We start from the raw sequence: 15,182 nt of genomic DNA, 5'->3' as shown, positions 1-15,182 counted from the left end.
CAAGTCCCAGTTTCCATTATCAAAGCCTCATTAACCAAGCCATCCACGCTCACTTTGCAATTGCTGGCTGGCCAAAAGGCAAGTAGCAGATGTCGACCTTGCAGAGGTTCACTTAATAGAGCTGAGCTTGATTCAGACTCAGTCACTGCTCCTGGTCGTCAGAGGGGCCAGCAGGATCGCAGGGGTGACCTCCCGCATACACTGCCAGCTCCACGCTCAGGCCTGACTCACACCTTTGCCCTGAAAGGCTCTGCTGTGGGTTTGCCCCAGGGTGGAGCAGGGATGTGACTCACCCGCTGACTCAGCCCCCACTGTGCCCCCAGACCTGCTGATGGAACTTCCATGCAAGGAGTCAACTCCGTCCCACCCTGCTCGCCAGCAAGTTGGTAAAGAGTCACAGCCTAGGATGGCCTTTCACCGAGCAAAATGCAGCTCATCCCTGCGAGTCTCCATCCCCACCTCCCCACAACCCCACTACCCAGCTCCCTAATGGTACTTTAAATGCAGAGGGGTCATTTAAGTATAACCCATCAAGCCTGGATGCGTAATATTGTGACTACAGATTTCAGTTTAGTCTGTGTGCTCAATTGTGTGTCCTGTGTGTGCTAAGTCGCTTCACTCGTGTCCAACTCTGAAACTCCACGGACTGTAGCCTGCCTGGCTCCTCTGTCCATGGGATTCTCCAGGCAAGAATACTGGAGAGGGTTGCCATGCCCTCCTCCAGGGGACCTTCCCAACCCAGGGATCAAACCTGAGCCTCTTACACCTCCTGCATTTGCAGGCGGGTTCGTTCCCACGTGCACCACCTGGAAGCCCCACGTGCTTAATTACAGGGATATGATTTATCTGTAGATAAATCCACCAGCATGAGTGCAGTTTGAGCCTCTTTGCTTCTTAGCAGGAAGACAATAGCTTCGCACAGTCTGGCATAGAGCAGACTTCAGGTTTGAGGGGGTTCTTTGTCCTCTGCTAAAGCCCCACACTTCTTGCCGCTCCAGAGTCACTCCTTCGTGCGCTCTGGTGGACAGGGTTCTGAACGGTACGAGATAAATTCCGTGCTGCCAGTTTCTGGTCCTTTGGATTCTTTTGCTTTCTCCCTTCTTTCAGGAGATGCTGCTGTTTCTCCCCAAACTGTCCTTTTCTCCTCAAGTTCCTTGTGGAGTCGGCATCTGCATGAAATCAGTGTCTGGTCTGTGTTTGTTCAGACCTTTCTGTCTCGCCAGAGACTTTTCTGGGACTGGCTCTTTTTGTGGTGGGAGAGGCTACTTCTCTGCCATTCAGGAAACTTCATTAGTAAGCTAGGAAAGACTAGCTTTTAGGTGCAAGCATCAGAGAGTGTTTTCCCTACACACCCACACTCACACTGAAATGGGCCCTCTCCATGTCAAATATCATTTCTGCAATTTAAAAGCCACGTGAGACTGGCAGGAGGGTCCCCTCAGCACCTTCCCTCCTGAATCTGGCGCTGCGTCCTGGCCTGTGGTTTGGGGTATTAGCAGATGGGAGCCGATACGCTTGAGGAAAAGTGAAACAGGAGGAAGCATGTTTCTTTCCCCATCTGGGTAGCATGTTGTTGCAGGTGGGGCTGGAAGAAGACGGCTCTGATCCTCTCCCTCGGGTGATGCTCATTCTGAGCCATGGCTTTAATTTTCATTTCCTAAACTCTTCCCAGTTGGCCAGTGAAAGGCACAATATACCATTTGCAGGAATCATTTTTTTAAATTTCATTCCCACTTCTTCAATCCACCCTTTGAAAGTGCAGCTTGTCAAAGAGAAGCAAGAGCACGGCTGTGCTCTACCCCAGCACGCAGCAACGCTTGCCGCTGCACGGAAGCTCAGTTTCGGGGAAGAAGGTCTGTGTGGGAGCCTGGATCTCAGGAGGAGACCCCACTGCGGCCTGGAGGAGGCGAGTTAGCCTCTCCTGCCCACCACCCCTGCCCCCAGGCGCGTCTTGAAACGGAGAAGTACCCCGCAGTCCTTGCCCTTCATGTTTCCCACCTGCCTTTTGTCTGTGGAAACATGTTAGCCAAAGAATACGTTTAATCAGAGAAGTGAGAACAGGCAAAACCAAAGGAAAACAGTCAAAGGAGACCAAATAATAAGTTTACTCATTAAGCAAAATCAAGGACATTTAGTTCCTTCTCAAGGACCACAGATAACATTCTGAGCCGCATCCTGTGAGCTGTCATAGCTGCTGAACACGTGGAGGAGGATAAGTACATGATGACCGCCCTGCAGCCGTGACATCGGCTGCCACAATTCCAAGAACTGGCCTCAAGGAAATGGGAACAAAGTGACCCCGGAACTAAAGATCAACTGTACTTAAGACCATTAAGATGACGCCGATCAAACCACTGGGGACCAATTTCAAGATGGCTGGCAGAGCTCACCATGCTGTTTCAGCACGTAGCCCCCTCCCTCCGTCTATAAAACCTCTTGTCCACCGATCAGTGGCGGGAGTCGGCCTTTGAACAGGCATCCCTCCTACCCAGCCCCCCTCATACCGGTTGCTAGCATCCAAAATAAAACAAAAGTTCCTTCCCACCAATCTGGCCTCTTTAATGCCTTTTGAGTGGCGAGCAGCTGGACCCCACTTTCAGTTACTATCTGAAGGCAGAAGGCCAGCTCGGGCCTTCTCCCAGCCCCTTCTAGCCTACGATCCAAGCACTTAGTTAATTTGTGATTTCACTCATCCTCCCAAGAAAAAGAAAGAAGCACAAATAAGTGATTACCCAACTCCCAAGAGGTGCAGAAGATTGCACTAATGGAAAATCTGCTCTAAGTCAATGATGTAACCAGACCAGATGACCGTCCAAGCCCAGGGATTCCTGGAGTACCCGGCTCTCACTCAGAAACGACGGCCCGAGAGAGGGAGTGTGAGCTCATGTCCAGGGTGCTCAGCACAGCGCCGGGAACATAGGCACCAGGAGGTGAGAGCTGCTGACAGAAGTCACACTTGTGTTGTTCACTGTCTGTAGAAACTCCCTGGTGATGTCATAGTCACGTAGGTCATCTGTCTGTGAGGTTTCCATGGAGCAAACAGGAGCATGCTGCTGCTGCTGCTGCTAAGCCGCTTCAGTCCTGTCTGACTCTGTGCGACCCCAGAGACGGCAGCCCACCAGGCTCCCTCGCCCCTGGGATTCTCCAGGCAAGAACACTGGAGTGGGTTGCCATTTCCTTCTCCAATGAAAGTGAAAAATGAAAGTGAAGTTGCTCAGTCGTCTCTGACCCTCAGCGACCCCATGGACTGCAGCCCACCAGGCTCCTCCATCCACGGGATTTGCCAGGCAAGAGTACTGGAGTAGGGTGCCATTGCCTTCTCCGAAACAGGAACATACTTTGAATTTAATGTTATATTGTATCTTTCCATGCTGATGCCTCATCTGAGCTCCTAAAGCATGGTCTAATTTTACTGTAAATAAAAAGTTTAGCATCATGCTTACTCGGGAGAACAGAACAGTCTAGTAAGAAGAGTATGGACTTCATTCAGGTCTGCCTGGAGTTCTTCCTGGCTGCAGGAAGTCAGGACCTTGTAGTTAGACAGTGTCGCCTTGGAAGCAGAGATGTGTTCCAGAATCCTGGGAAGGAAAGCTCCGTTTGTGCTTCTGCCTGAGATGCCCGACCAAATCCACTGGTGACTCTTGACCAGGTAGCCGCTCTGCAACCTCAAAGAATGTGGAAGGCTTGGCTTGGGTGGTGCCTCAACCCAAAGGTGTAGAGCCCTGAATCTGACCCTAACTCTTCCCGAGGCAGGGTTCTTTCCGTCTTGTTTGTGACTCCCTGTCTGCCCAGCACTGCCTCGCTGCCGCCTCCCTGCCAGGGTGACCTGCGAACTTCAGGCTCAGCCCTGCGAGGATGCAAGCCCACCAGCGTCACAGCTGGTGGTCCACTCAGAGCTCCACACTCAAGCGAGTGGGCTCTGGAGCTGGTGTGCTGCCTGGGGTCCATGACATGGGCTGCAAGGGGCAGAGCTGATGCTTCTAGAATGCTCATGGAGTGAGGGCCCCCCACTTCAGTCCTCATCCAGGGTGAGTCCATCTGCCCTGCTTTGTCCTGGGGGTCCCTTCAGTCAGCTGAGCCCATCACCTCTCACCCAATACCTGCTAGTCTCTTCCTCCCAGGTGGGTACCATTCCTGTGAGAGCTCCTACCTCCCTGGTGTCTGCCCTTTACCCCCAAGGCTGGTCCTTGAACCAACGTGGATAAACTCCCTGATTCTGAAAACCCTGGCTTCCTCAAGGCTCCAGGAGCTCCCCAAGGCAGACCTCATTCTGGGTCAAACTGCTGGACTTGTGAGTCAGGCCTGCCTGGCAGCTCTGCCTGGTCTGGCCCCAGCATCTCCTGACCCTCTGCCCTCACCCCAGGCCCCTCGGTCTTCCTCCTCATCCCACGGGGACCTGTTAACCTCAACCCCACTTCTAGTCCTTCGCAGGAGCTGAGCCTCTGCCCTTGTGCTCTCCCCTCTAATTTCACCCAAGTTGTTCCTTCTTAGGAGAAGGCAATGGCAACCCACTCCAGTACTCTTGCCTGGCAAATCCCATGGGCAGAGGAGTCCATGGGGTCATCAAGAGTTGGACATGACTGAGCGACTTCACTTTCACTTTTCACTTTCATGCATTGGAGAAGGAAATAGCAACCCACTTCAGTGTTCTTGCCTGGAGAATCCCAGGGGCGGGGCAGCCTGGTGGGCTGCTGTCTATGGGGTCGCACAGAGTCGGACACAACTGAAGTGACTCAGCAGCAGCAGCAGCAGCAGCTCCTTCTTATCAAGCACATCTCAGCTTACATGTCGCTTTTTCACAAAGACCTTCCCTGATGACCCCAGTCCCTGTCTCATCCTTCTTTTCAAGATCTCTCCAGAGTCTTTACCACTCACTGACATGCTCACATTTATCTTCATTATTCTGTGTGTCTTTGAATGTCTCTGGTCCTACAGTTTAAGCTCCGTGCGAGCAGGAACTCACTTGCTCAGCCTCTGCTGCGTCTCAGCACCTGGGACATCTCTTGGTCTATGGAGCTGCTCAGCGAACACTTAGGCAATGAATGAGTAGTAACTACTTCAACACATGGTTAAAATTCTCCCTTCTCACTTTTAAAACCTGATTTATCACGAATAAAGCAAAATCACTTTCCAAGGCATTCTCCATTAGCTCTCTGCCCTCTCCCCCATCTTTCCCTTGGCTGGGCCTGAGGCCTCCCACGCAGGCCAGAGCTGGGACAGAGACCTGGGCAGGGGAGCTGGGCAGTCAGGCGGAGGCGCTGCTGGATCAGTGGGTGGAGGTCCAAGCGGTGTGCCAGGCTGGGTGCAAAATCCTGGGAAACTGAGTCCTACCCACTGTGAGGGCAGGAATGGGAGACAAGCTGGGCTGGCCTGAACCGTGAGAGAAAGAGACTCCACGGCCCCCCTTGGAATGAGAGGCTTAGCTGAAAACTGTTTGCAAGAGGGCTAGAAAGCCAGGCTGCCCTTAGGAAGTAGTGGCTCTGAGAAGAGCCCCTCTCAGATCTCACACGGATGCTCCAAACACACAGCCCATACACCCAGGACCATAGTGACCACCAGCCCACACGCCCAGGACCATAGTGACCATCAGTTGACACGCCCAGGACCCTGGTCCGGAGTAGGGAGTGAAGTGTAGACAGTGCACAGAGTGTCCAGGGAACTGGAAACTAGATTCAGGGGCCTTCAGATGAAATCTAATGCATCTGCTATTCAATATAATTCTGATTCCTAACAATGATATAAACTTTGCATCCTCCGGGACATTTACTCTTGCTTGATCCCATAGCAACATTATCTTGCTTGATCCCATAGCAACCTCACAGGAAGCAGAGCAAATAACATCATCCTCACTGTTGAGAAAATGGAAACTCTGAGTGGTTATGAAATTGACCGCAATGTCATACATGTCATCAGATTCTCTCACAGGCTCGGTAGGTTCAGCTGAAGCTGAGAAACTGCTCTCTCTAAGCGTTCACTTTGAGTAACTTATATTAACCCCAAGTCCTTTCCGTAAGGTTGTAATTATTTATTTTATAAAAAGAATCTTAATTTATCAAAAGAATATGATATGACTTATTTAAATAGCAAACTCCTTTCAAGGCCCACTAAAATGGCTTAAACTATCTTTCCTGATGTATGTACACTGGTACAATTAAATGATCAGATCTATCGTGTGAATTAAATAAGCAAACTGGAAGATGTAAGGAATTCCCAGAAATCAACAAGAAAAGGCAGACAAAATAAAAATGGACCAAACCTTTTACTAGCTGTCACGGAAAAGGACAGAAGCCAAGCAAACGTCTGCTTGGGAAGCAAAGCTGGCCCCCCTCTCCGCGTCCTCCTGGACTCACGGCTGCCCGCAGGGGCCAGGGCTCCCTGGCCGCGCCGTCTAAGGACGCGCCGAGATTTTGCCTGTGGAGCGCTAGCAGAAGGGATCTGTGCAGTTTCTGCCTTACTTGCCAATAAGAAAACTGCTTTCCCAGAAATTCTCTAATTTTTTCCCCCAAAGTTAGTATGTGGCAACTGCCCAACTTCAGCCACTGGGACGAGGAGGATGACCTAAGCAATGGCAACGTGACAACGGGGAGGACCCCTGACCAAGCACGGGGCAGGGCCCCCAACCCACCAGCCTGACTGCCCACGCAAGGTGCTGACGCAAGAGAGAACTGGACCCGGGCCTCTTTGTTCCATCAGCTCACCTTCACCCTGAATAACACAAAGTTCCACCCAACTAGTGGTCTGGGAAATTCAGATGGAAAGGAGATGCCATCTCTTACCCTAAAGTTAGCAACATTTTAAAGTTCGATGATACTAAATATTGGCAAGACGCTGGGAAATAGGAAACCCACGTATAGTTCTGCCAGGAGCGTAAATTGGTACAACCATTCAGAACATCATTTGTCAATATTACTGATGCGGAAAATGAGCACCTTACAGCCTTCACTTCCCTTCTAAGCACAGTGAACTCGCATATAAAGACCATCTCTGCGGCGGTTCCAACCTCACTTTCATTAGCAAAACTGAGAACACTCTGACAGTCCAGGAATAAGGGACAGATAAGTTGCGATACCTTCACACAACTGAGCACAATCGACTTTAAACTGGATACGCTGTGTCCACATGCGTCAGCATGAATAAACTTCAAAATCGTGGAATACCGAAGAGGAAAAAAGGTGAAGAATATGTACAATGTGATAGCACTTGGGAAAACAGAGTATGCAAAGCATAACAGAGTACGGCTTTGACTACATATGTGTGGTAAGAATATAAAAGAGTGATGGAAGAATCCTTACCAGACTCTTGATGCGGTTGTCTCTGGAGAAGGAAGGGAAGATGGATCTGTGGAGAGAAACAAGGAGGTTTCAACACTGTTCACAGCGTTTTATTTCTTGTGTGAAAAGATGTCATGCAAAAATAACTTGTGAACTTTTAAATAAAAATTAAAATTCTACATCTTATTTTCAGGATTATGCTTTTTGCACAAAGCACCCTGCATGTGTGTCTTCCTGGTGATGAAAAAATAGAGTGTCTCTCAGGAAGAGCCACCCAGAGGTCAGGCTTTATCTAGCTTTTGAGAACACCCGGTTCATTTGGGCTGGGAGAAAACTCTGGGCCTTCTGCTTAGTGCCTCACTCAGCAGCTAGTGTCCTCAAATCATGTCTGACATTCCCTATGCAATAGGAGGGCTTCCCGGGTCGCTCAGCTGGTAGAGAATTTGCCTACAATGCAGAAGACCCTGGTTGGATTCCTGGGTCAGGAAGATCCCCTGGAGAAGGGATAGGCTACCCACTCCTATATTCTTGGGCTTCCTTGGTGGTTGTGTATGGATATGAAACTTGGACCATAAAGAAAGCTGAGCACCAAAGAATTAATGCTTTTGAACTGTGGTGCTGGAGAAGACTCTTGAGAGTCCCTTGGTCTGTAAGGAGATCAAAACAGTCAATCCTAAAGGCAATCAACCCTGAATATTCATTGGAAGGACTAATGCTGAAGCTGAAGATTCAATACTTTGGCCACCTGATTCAAAGAGCTGACTCATTAGAAAAGACCCTGATGCTGGGAAAGATTGACGAGGGGAGGAGAAGGGGAAGACAGAGGATGAGATGGTTGGATGGCATCACTGACTTGATGGACGTGAGTTTGAGCAAGCTCTGGGAGTTGGTGATGGACAGGGAATCTTGGTGTGCTGCAGTCCGTAGGGTCACAAAAAATCAGACAAGACTGAATGGCTGAACTGAATTGATACAATAAGAAGCTTCCGGCCTCTTTTCCAAGAAGATAACATCTTTCACAGCTGTCAGAACACCTACATTTACCTCCACACTCCTGTGGTCAGCAAAAGTTTGATTCTCACTTGTGTAAAAATAGACCTGGTTTAAAGGGTTTACAACGCAGCCTGGAGGCTCCCTGTGGTTTGAGCGCCCATAACCCCCAGGAACTGGGAATCACATCCTCTGGCCTACAATGGGACATGAGATGCGCGGTGGGGAGGGCGTTTGCCTTCCATTCTGTCATGAATATTCTGGGCTTTTGATCTTCTAACCGTAGTACCAGGTGACTTATTTCTCGTTAATCACACACAAATCAACCCTTGGAATGATTATTGTCGAATAATTTTCCTTTTTTGTTATAAAAGGTAAAACATATTACTGCAGAAAAGAAGATAAAATCAGCCATTCATAATTTCATGACCATTAACAGTTCAATGAATAACTTTTCAGATTGTTTTATTTTTTCTAAAATAATATTTAGCTATATATATACACCAGTTTAGCCTTTTTCACTAAAGATTCTATCATTAACTTATTTCCATGTCATTACATTTTCTCCACAGGTGCATTTTTATAGTCACATAGCATTATACAGGGAGAAGGCAATGGCCCCACTCCAGTACTCTTGCCTGGAAAATCCCGTGGACAGAGGAGCCTGGTGGGCTGCAGTCTATGGGGCTGCACAGAGTCGGACACGACTGAAGCGACTTAGCAGCAGCAGCAGCAGCAGCAGCAGCAGTATATAGGGCTTCCCTAGTGGCTCAGAGGTAAAGAAGCAGCCTGCAGTGCAGGAGATGCGGGTTTGGTCCCTGAGTCTGGAAGATCCCCTGGAGGAGGGCATGGCAACCCACTCCAGGGCATGGCAACCTGGAGAATCCCACAGACAGAGGAGCCTGGCAGGCTACAGTCCATGGGGTTGCAAAGAGTCGGACATGACTGATGCAACTTAGTATACACCCATGCACAGCATTATAACTTTTCCTGAATATCAGTTTATTTCAGGAATAAACAACCTGCAGGCTGAACTCTGCCCAGGGTCTGTTTTCTGGGGAACACACCCTGTGAAGCTGGTATCAGCAGTGGGCTGACAGAGAGCGTGGGGTTTGGGAACTGGTTCGCGTGCTACCTGGCTGGCAAAGACCACCCCTCGTTGGTGGTAAATTAAGCACCAACAACCCTTGCCACAAAGTGGCTCTCGATAGTGGACTGACTAGTGTCTCCAAAGATTCATGTGCACCTAGAACTTCAGAACAGGACCTTGTTTAAAAATAGTGTCTTTGCAGATGGAATTAGCTAAGGACCTCAAAATAAGATTTGGGATTGGCCTTAAATCCGGTGATTAGAATCCTTGCCAAGGGGGAGAGGGGAGACACAGCAACAGGGAGACATAAGGAAGAAGGCATGTGAGATGGAGGCAGAGGCTGCAGTCGTGTAGCCAGAGGCCAGGACGCCAGGAGCCACGAGAAGCAGCGAGAGGTGAGGGAGGGTCTTCCCCAAGCCCTTGGCGAAAGCACGGTCTGCTGACACCTTGATTTCAGACTTCTGGCCTCCAGTACCGTGAGATAATGCACATTTGTGGTGTAACCATTCCAGTTTGTCATCACTGCCCAGGGAAACTAGTCTCGTTGGGGAAATTTTGCCAGGGACTATGGAGATGGTGGAAGGTGCCAGAAGTGTGACAAGTTTTGGGGCAAAAGCAACTACAATAGTGGAATTCAATAGCTGAGCTCAGCTGACCCTCTGGAAAAGGTCATGAAAGCCTGTGAGCAGTTTATAGTGATTGAGAGTCAGAGAAGCCAGAGGCCATCTTTACAGCAACAATGTCCCCCCGCACCCCACCCCCCCACCCCCCCGCCTCCCAGGCGGAGAAGGCAGAGGAAGACATCCCTAGGCTCAGGACCTAACCGCCAGGACAGCAGAGTCCAAGAAGGGGAAACATCCCGCCAAGGACAGCTGGGCTGATTTCAGCTCCCCCTTCAGCCTTGAAACTCCTAGTGCCCCTGACCCTCTGGGCCCGCAGCAGCGAGCCACCCCCCTCCCCCCCACCACCCCGCCATGAAGGGCAGCATCCCACCTCACCCCACTTGTAGGGAGTGCAGAGACCTCCACCCGCAGGACACAAGTGCCATCAGACCTCACCACCACCTCCTGACCCCTCATCCTATAACTGTGACTACGTTTCAGCATAGCTCAGCCCTGAGGATACAGCGTGAACCTGCGTCGCTCACCGTCCTGAGGTTTCACGGGACCATGGCTCCCGGGAGCTGCCCCTAAGGGCCTCCCTACAAACCTCCCTCCTGGGGCAAGGTCTCCATCTGGGAAACCCTACCTAAGACGGTGCGTACTGGTCCATGGAGTCTGGGTACTCACATAACTCTTCACGCTTTTAAGCAAGTTTCCATGTGTTAAAAAGGGAGAGAGGGAGGCGAGCGTGGTGAAACTGACACCTGTGAATCCATCTGGCAGATGGACAGTTTCAAGGGCCCCATAGCCAACACCTGCACCCTCTGTGCCACAGGTCAGTTTATCAGTGACCTGAAGAACAGCTGACCCATAAGAGCTCTGTGCGCGCTTACAGTTGGCTGATTGAAAGCCTGCTCGCGTGCCTGCTAAGTCGTTCAGTCAGGTCTGACTTTTTCCAGCCCTATAGACTGTAGCCAGCCAGGCTCCTCTGTCCTTGGGATTCTCCAGGCAAGAATACTGGTGTGGGTTGCCATGCCCTCCTCCAGAGGATCTTCCCAACTCAGGGACCGAACCTGCATCTCCTTCAACTCCTGCATTGCAGGCAGATTCTTTACCACTGAGCCACAGGGGAAACCTGTTTGAAAGCCTGCTTGACACTAAAAGCAGGCTTTGCACACCAGGGTCCTCTTGCGTGTCGGAAACAAAGGGCTCTCAGGAGAGTTCAGGTCTACAAAGGCACATTCATGCTTGGAGATTTATGGGCTTAGCTTTTTCAATTAGGTCATCTCTCATCTGTAGGTTGCAGATCAGGAGCACTGAGAACACGCAGGTGAGGTCATGGGACATTTATCAGGATTGATGACAATTTCTGGGGTCCCTGGGAACCACTCCAAGGGAGGCCCTGGATTTAAAGTCCATTCGATGCGCGTCTTCCCTGTGAGATGATCTGGGGCTGGAGGGAGAGTTAAATCATTCCTTAACACAACAGAAAACAAGTTCTCACGGCGCTGTGACCCCGGGGGGAACTAGCAGTGAGACTTCTATTTCAAGCTGAAAGGCTCTGGCAACGCTGAAGTCCAGTTAAGAAAGTTCAGCAGTGTTGGCATGAAAGAAGCTTAAGACCTAAGGCAAACTGACTTTGTTCTGTAAAACCACCAAGAAGGTAAAAAAACAACCCAGAGAATGGGAGAAAATAATTTGAAATCCCTTATCTGATGAGGGATTGGTATTCAGAATACACAAAGAACTCTTGGAACTCAAGAATAAAGAAATAAAAAACCTAATTAAAATGAGTCTTTGAATAGATCATTCTCCAAAGGAGATATACAAACAGCCAATAAACTCATGGAAAGGTGTTCAACATCCTTTGCCTCTAAGAAAATGCAGATCAAAACCATTAGGATGCCAAGTTCAGGAAAGATAATTATGAGTGTCCATGAGGATGGGAGAAATTAAGAGCCCTGTACACCACCACCAAAAACGTAAGTGAGTGCAGTTGTTCAGGGAAACAGTTTGCAGTTCTTCAAAAGTTTAAACATAGAGCTACCATACAACCCAGCAACCCCTCCTTGGTATGTAATCAAGAGAAATGACAGCATGTGTCCCCACAAAAATCTACAGATAGTGTTCACAGTAGCCCCCAAAGTGGAACCAACTTAAGCATCTATCAACCCATGAATGGATAAACAACATGTGCTCCATCCATACAATGGAATATTATTTAGCCACAAAAAATGTGAAGTACTGATATATGCTACCACATGCATGAGCCTTGATTAAAGAAGCCGGAAGCAAAACACAACAGATCATAGGATTCCATTTCTGGGAAATGTCCAGAATCTAATGAGACCGAAGGCAGATTTGTGGTTGCCATGAGTTGAGAGATGACTGACGTGAGAGACGGCTAATGAGTAGGGGTTTCTTTCTGAAGTGACGAAACGGTCTAAATTTATATTGTGATGATGATTGCACAATTCTTGCAATATATTAAAGCCACTGAATTCTACAATTTAAATGGGTGAATTTTATGGTATACGAATTAAATCTCCATAAAAATGTTTAAAAACTTTAATGGGCTTCATTTCATCTATTTCTTCTCTTGGGTGGGAAGGAGCTACTCAGTCCTGGGAAAGCCTGCGTGTCAGTCTACAGCTGAGCGGTCTTTTACGTCCTCAGGGTATATTTTCCGTTCAGCCTAGAGCCGCATGTGGATGGGAAGTTAATGGGAAAAGCCTTGTCAGGGCTGTCTGGGTGGTAGCTTTGCCGCAGCAGGAACTTCTCCTGTGGATCCGCTTCTGTCCCATTCCATGTTCCTGGTGTCTTTGTGGTAGGTCACATTGTTTTTCAGCAGATACCCCCTCTCGCCTCCAAGTCTGACCTACCTCGCTCCTTCCCCATGCCAGGAGAAGTGTATTTCCCAGGGAACTGGGTTTGCCTGGCTGGTTCGCTTCGTCTAATGGAGTGGGGGAAGCAGTGGCTCCTGCTCATCCCAAGTGGATGTTTGAAGAATCACGGGGATTTCCCGCAGGCCTCTGACGACTACACCTTCCAGGCAGCATCTCCCTCAGCCCGAGTCCATCAGACGGAGGTTGTGGGGCAGAACAGAAGCCAATAGCAGCCTGACTGCCCGTGACTCCAAGGGAGAAATAAGTGCTGGAAGTTGCCGGTGTTTTCCTTACACACCGTTATCACAGTGAAACCTGACTGATACACTCATTACTTCATTCACTCAGAAAACATATTTAGAGCACTGCCATGCATTGGATTTTGTGTGTGTGTGTGTTTTTAATGAACAAGACCATCTTTTCTCTTTACATCTAAAAGGTAAACTGGAAAAAGACACCAACAAAACACAAAATGTGTGGTCAGCAATACAAGAAACACAAAATACAAGGGCTGTCGTGCAGAAAGAGATCATTTCTGACTCAGAGGAATCACAACATCTAGAAGGGACGAACATTTCCATAATCAGTTATTTCAGGAGAAGAAAGCCCAGTCGTATACAAAGTGTGCTCCTCCCTGGATGCTACTGCAGACGAAGAGCAGCTGGAATTCTCAAGACTTCCCCAGATGTGCCCTTTGCCCCGGCTGCGAAGTGGACAAGCCTCTGGCGCTGACATCATTCTCGGAGCGGAAGGAAGTGGGCAGGGAGATCGTGAACTGACTGGAGCAACCCTGCAGGGATAGCTTTAGTTGAAACTGACTAAATTTTCTAGATTTGGGAAGAATGGGGCACTGAGATAGACTTGACTTTCAATTATAGGAAAATATAGGCAGTTAGGTTTCTGGGCCCTGCGTGTCACACTGCACAAAGGAAGGGAACAGCTCCACCAAACGAGCATAATCTTAGAGAGCCAGGGGCTTGGGTTCCCGACCAGATGTCTTGCCCCCCTTAGATAACTATTCCATTTGCTAAAAAAAAGGCCGACAAGTTTTCCATATGCGGTGCGATGACCAAGTGCCAAGGAGAAACATCAAACCCCAAAGAAAAATCAACACCCTTGCTTTTTTCCATATTGAAGCCTTGCTTTGGAAATGAGGAATTTCCTCCCAAACATCTCTACGAAAACATCTCTACCCACACACTCTGCTTTTTTAAAAAGAAACCCTGAATGCACCTTTATCACAGTATGCTGAGCCAGGCCACACACACCCGGTGAAATTACACAGACGCTTTTGACAGTCTGAATTTTAACTTTGACTTCAGAACATTTTCATGAAATCAAAATAATAGGAAAGCATGCTCTCTGATTTCTTTCAGTTGATTCTACGATAATCTCTATGTCTCTAGGAGGTTTCAGTACAATCTTGCATTAACAGGTTTAGGAGATTGATTTTGGCATCTGTAGCAGCTCCAGAGGGAGCCCCCGGGTGACACTGGGTCTGCTCTGGGCTGCCCCAGGAGTTCCCTGGGGCTCCAGGCCACTCCCCTCCTGCCTCTCGAGCTCATTCCTCATCTTTAAAATGCGTGGGCTCTGGGTGACCTCTGAGCCCTTTCCAGCTGCCACATCCTTTGATTCCACTTTTTTTTCCTCCATAAAATTTTTAGATTCATAGCCAGACAATTGAATTCTGCAGACTGAAAGCTACTTTTCTCCTAATAATGAATGTTTTGATCAAAGTCCAGTGGAGCTAATTTTATTCATCTTCTCACAGGTTGATTCAGAACTTATCTTTATAGTTAAACATACACAAATGGGGTGTTAATGCTGGAGGAACCACGCCATCCTCTGCAAACTTGCCTCTTGGATCAGTTAACTCTACCTCGTAGGTTACGGGTGACTGACTGTAGGTCACTCAGTAAGGATAAGTCTTATCCTGTGAGAAGAGAGAGTTAGCAGAATTTTCCATCAGGAAGAGAAAGTGAAAGTGAAAGTCGCTCAGTGGTGTTTGACTCTTTGTGACCCCATGGCCTATACAGTCCGTGGAATTCTCCAGGCCAGAATCCTGGAGTGGGTAGCCTTTCCCTTCTCCAAAGGATCTTCCTAATCCAGGGATCTAACCCAGGCCTCCCGCATTGCAGGCAGATTCTTTACCAGCTGAGCCACAAGGAAGTCCATGGGGTCAGCAAAAGAAGAAGTAACATTTCGGAAAAGACTGCCAAGTACAGACTACTGCCTAATCCTTTTATTTCCATGGAGCTTTACAGGCAGATTCAAAGGTAGGATTGAGTTTGGGGCAGCTAACAGTATTGGTGGCTTTCCCTGGTGGCCCAGTGGTAAAGAACTC

The 15,182-nt window shown here is 48.8% G+C and overlaps 1 protein-coding gene across 2 annotated transcripts in view; it reads right to left on the bottom strand.

Annotated features, from left to right (window-relative positions):
- PSD3 (pleckstrin and Sec7 domain containing 3) overlaps positions 1-15,182 on the bottom strand; it is a 589,734-nt gene that overhangs the window by 529,234 nt on the left and 45,318 nt on the right. For both annotated transcript variants that reach the window (XM_069572780.1, XM_069572779.1), the window contains exon 2: positions 7,293-7,338. The gene's annotated coding sequence lies outside the window, so the exon portion shown is untranslated. The remainder of the gene's footprint in view (positions 1-7,292; positions 7,339-15,182) is intronic.

The sequence above is a fragment of the Ovis canadensis genome, chromosome 26, assembly GCF_042477335.2.
Source record: "Ovis canadensis isolate MfBH-ARS-UI-01 breed Bighorn chromosome 26, ARS-UI_OviCan_v2, whole genome shotgun sequence".
NCBI lineage: Eukaryota > Metazoa > Chordata > Mammalia > Artiodactyla > Bovidae > Ovis > Ovis canadensis.
This window is presented reverse-complemented; position numbering and strand designations above follow the sequence as displayed.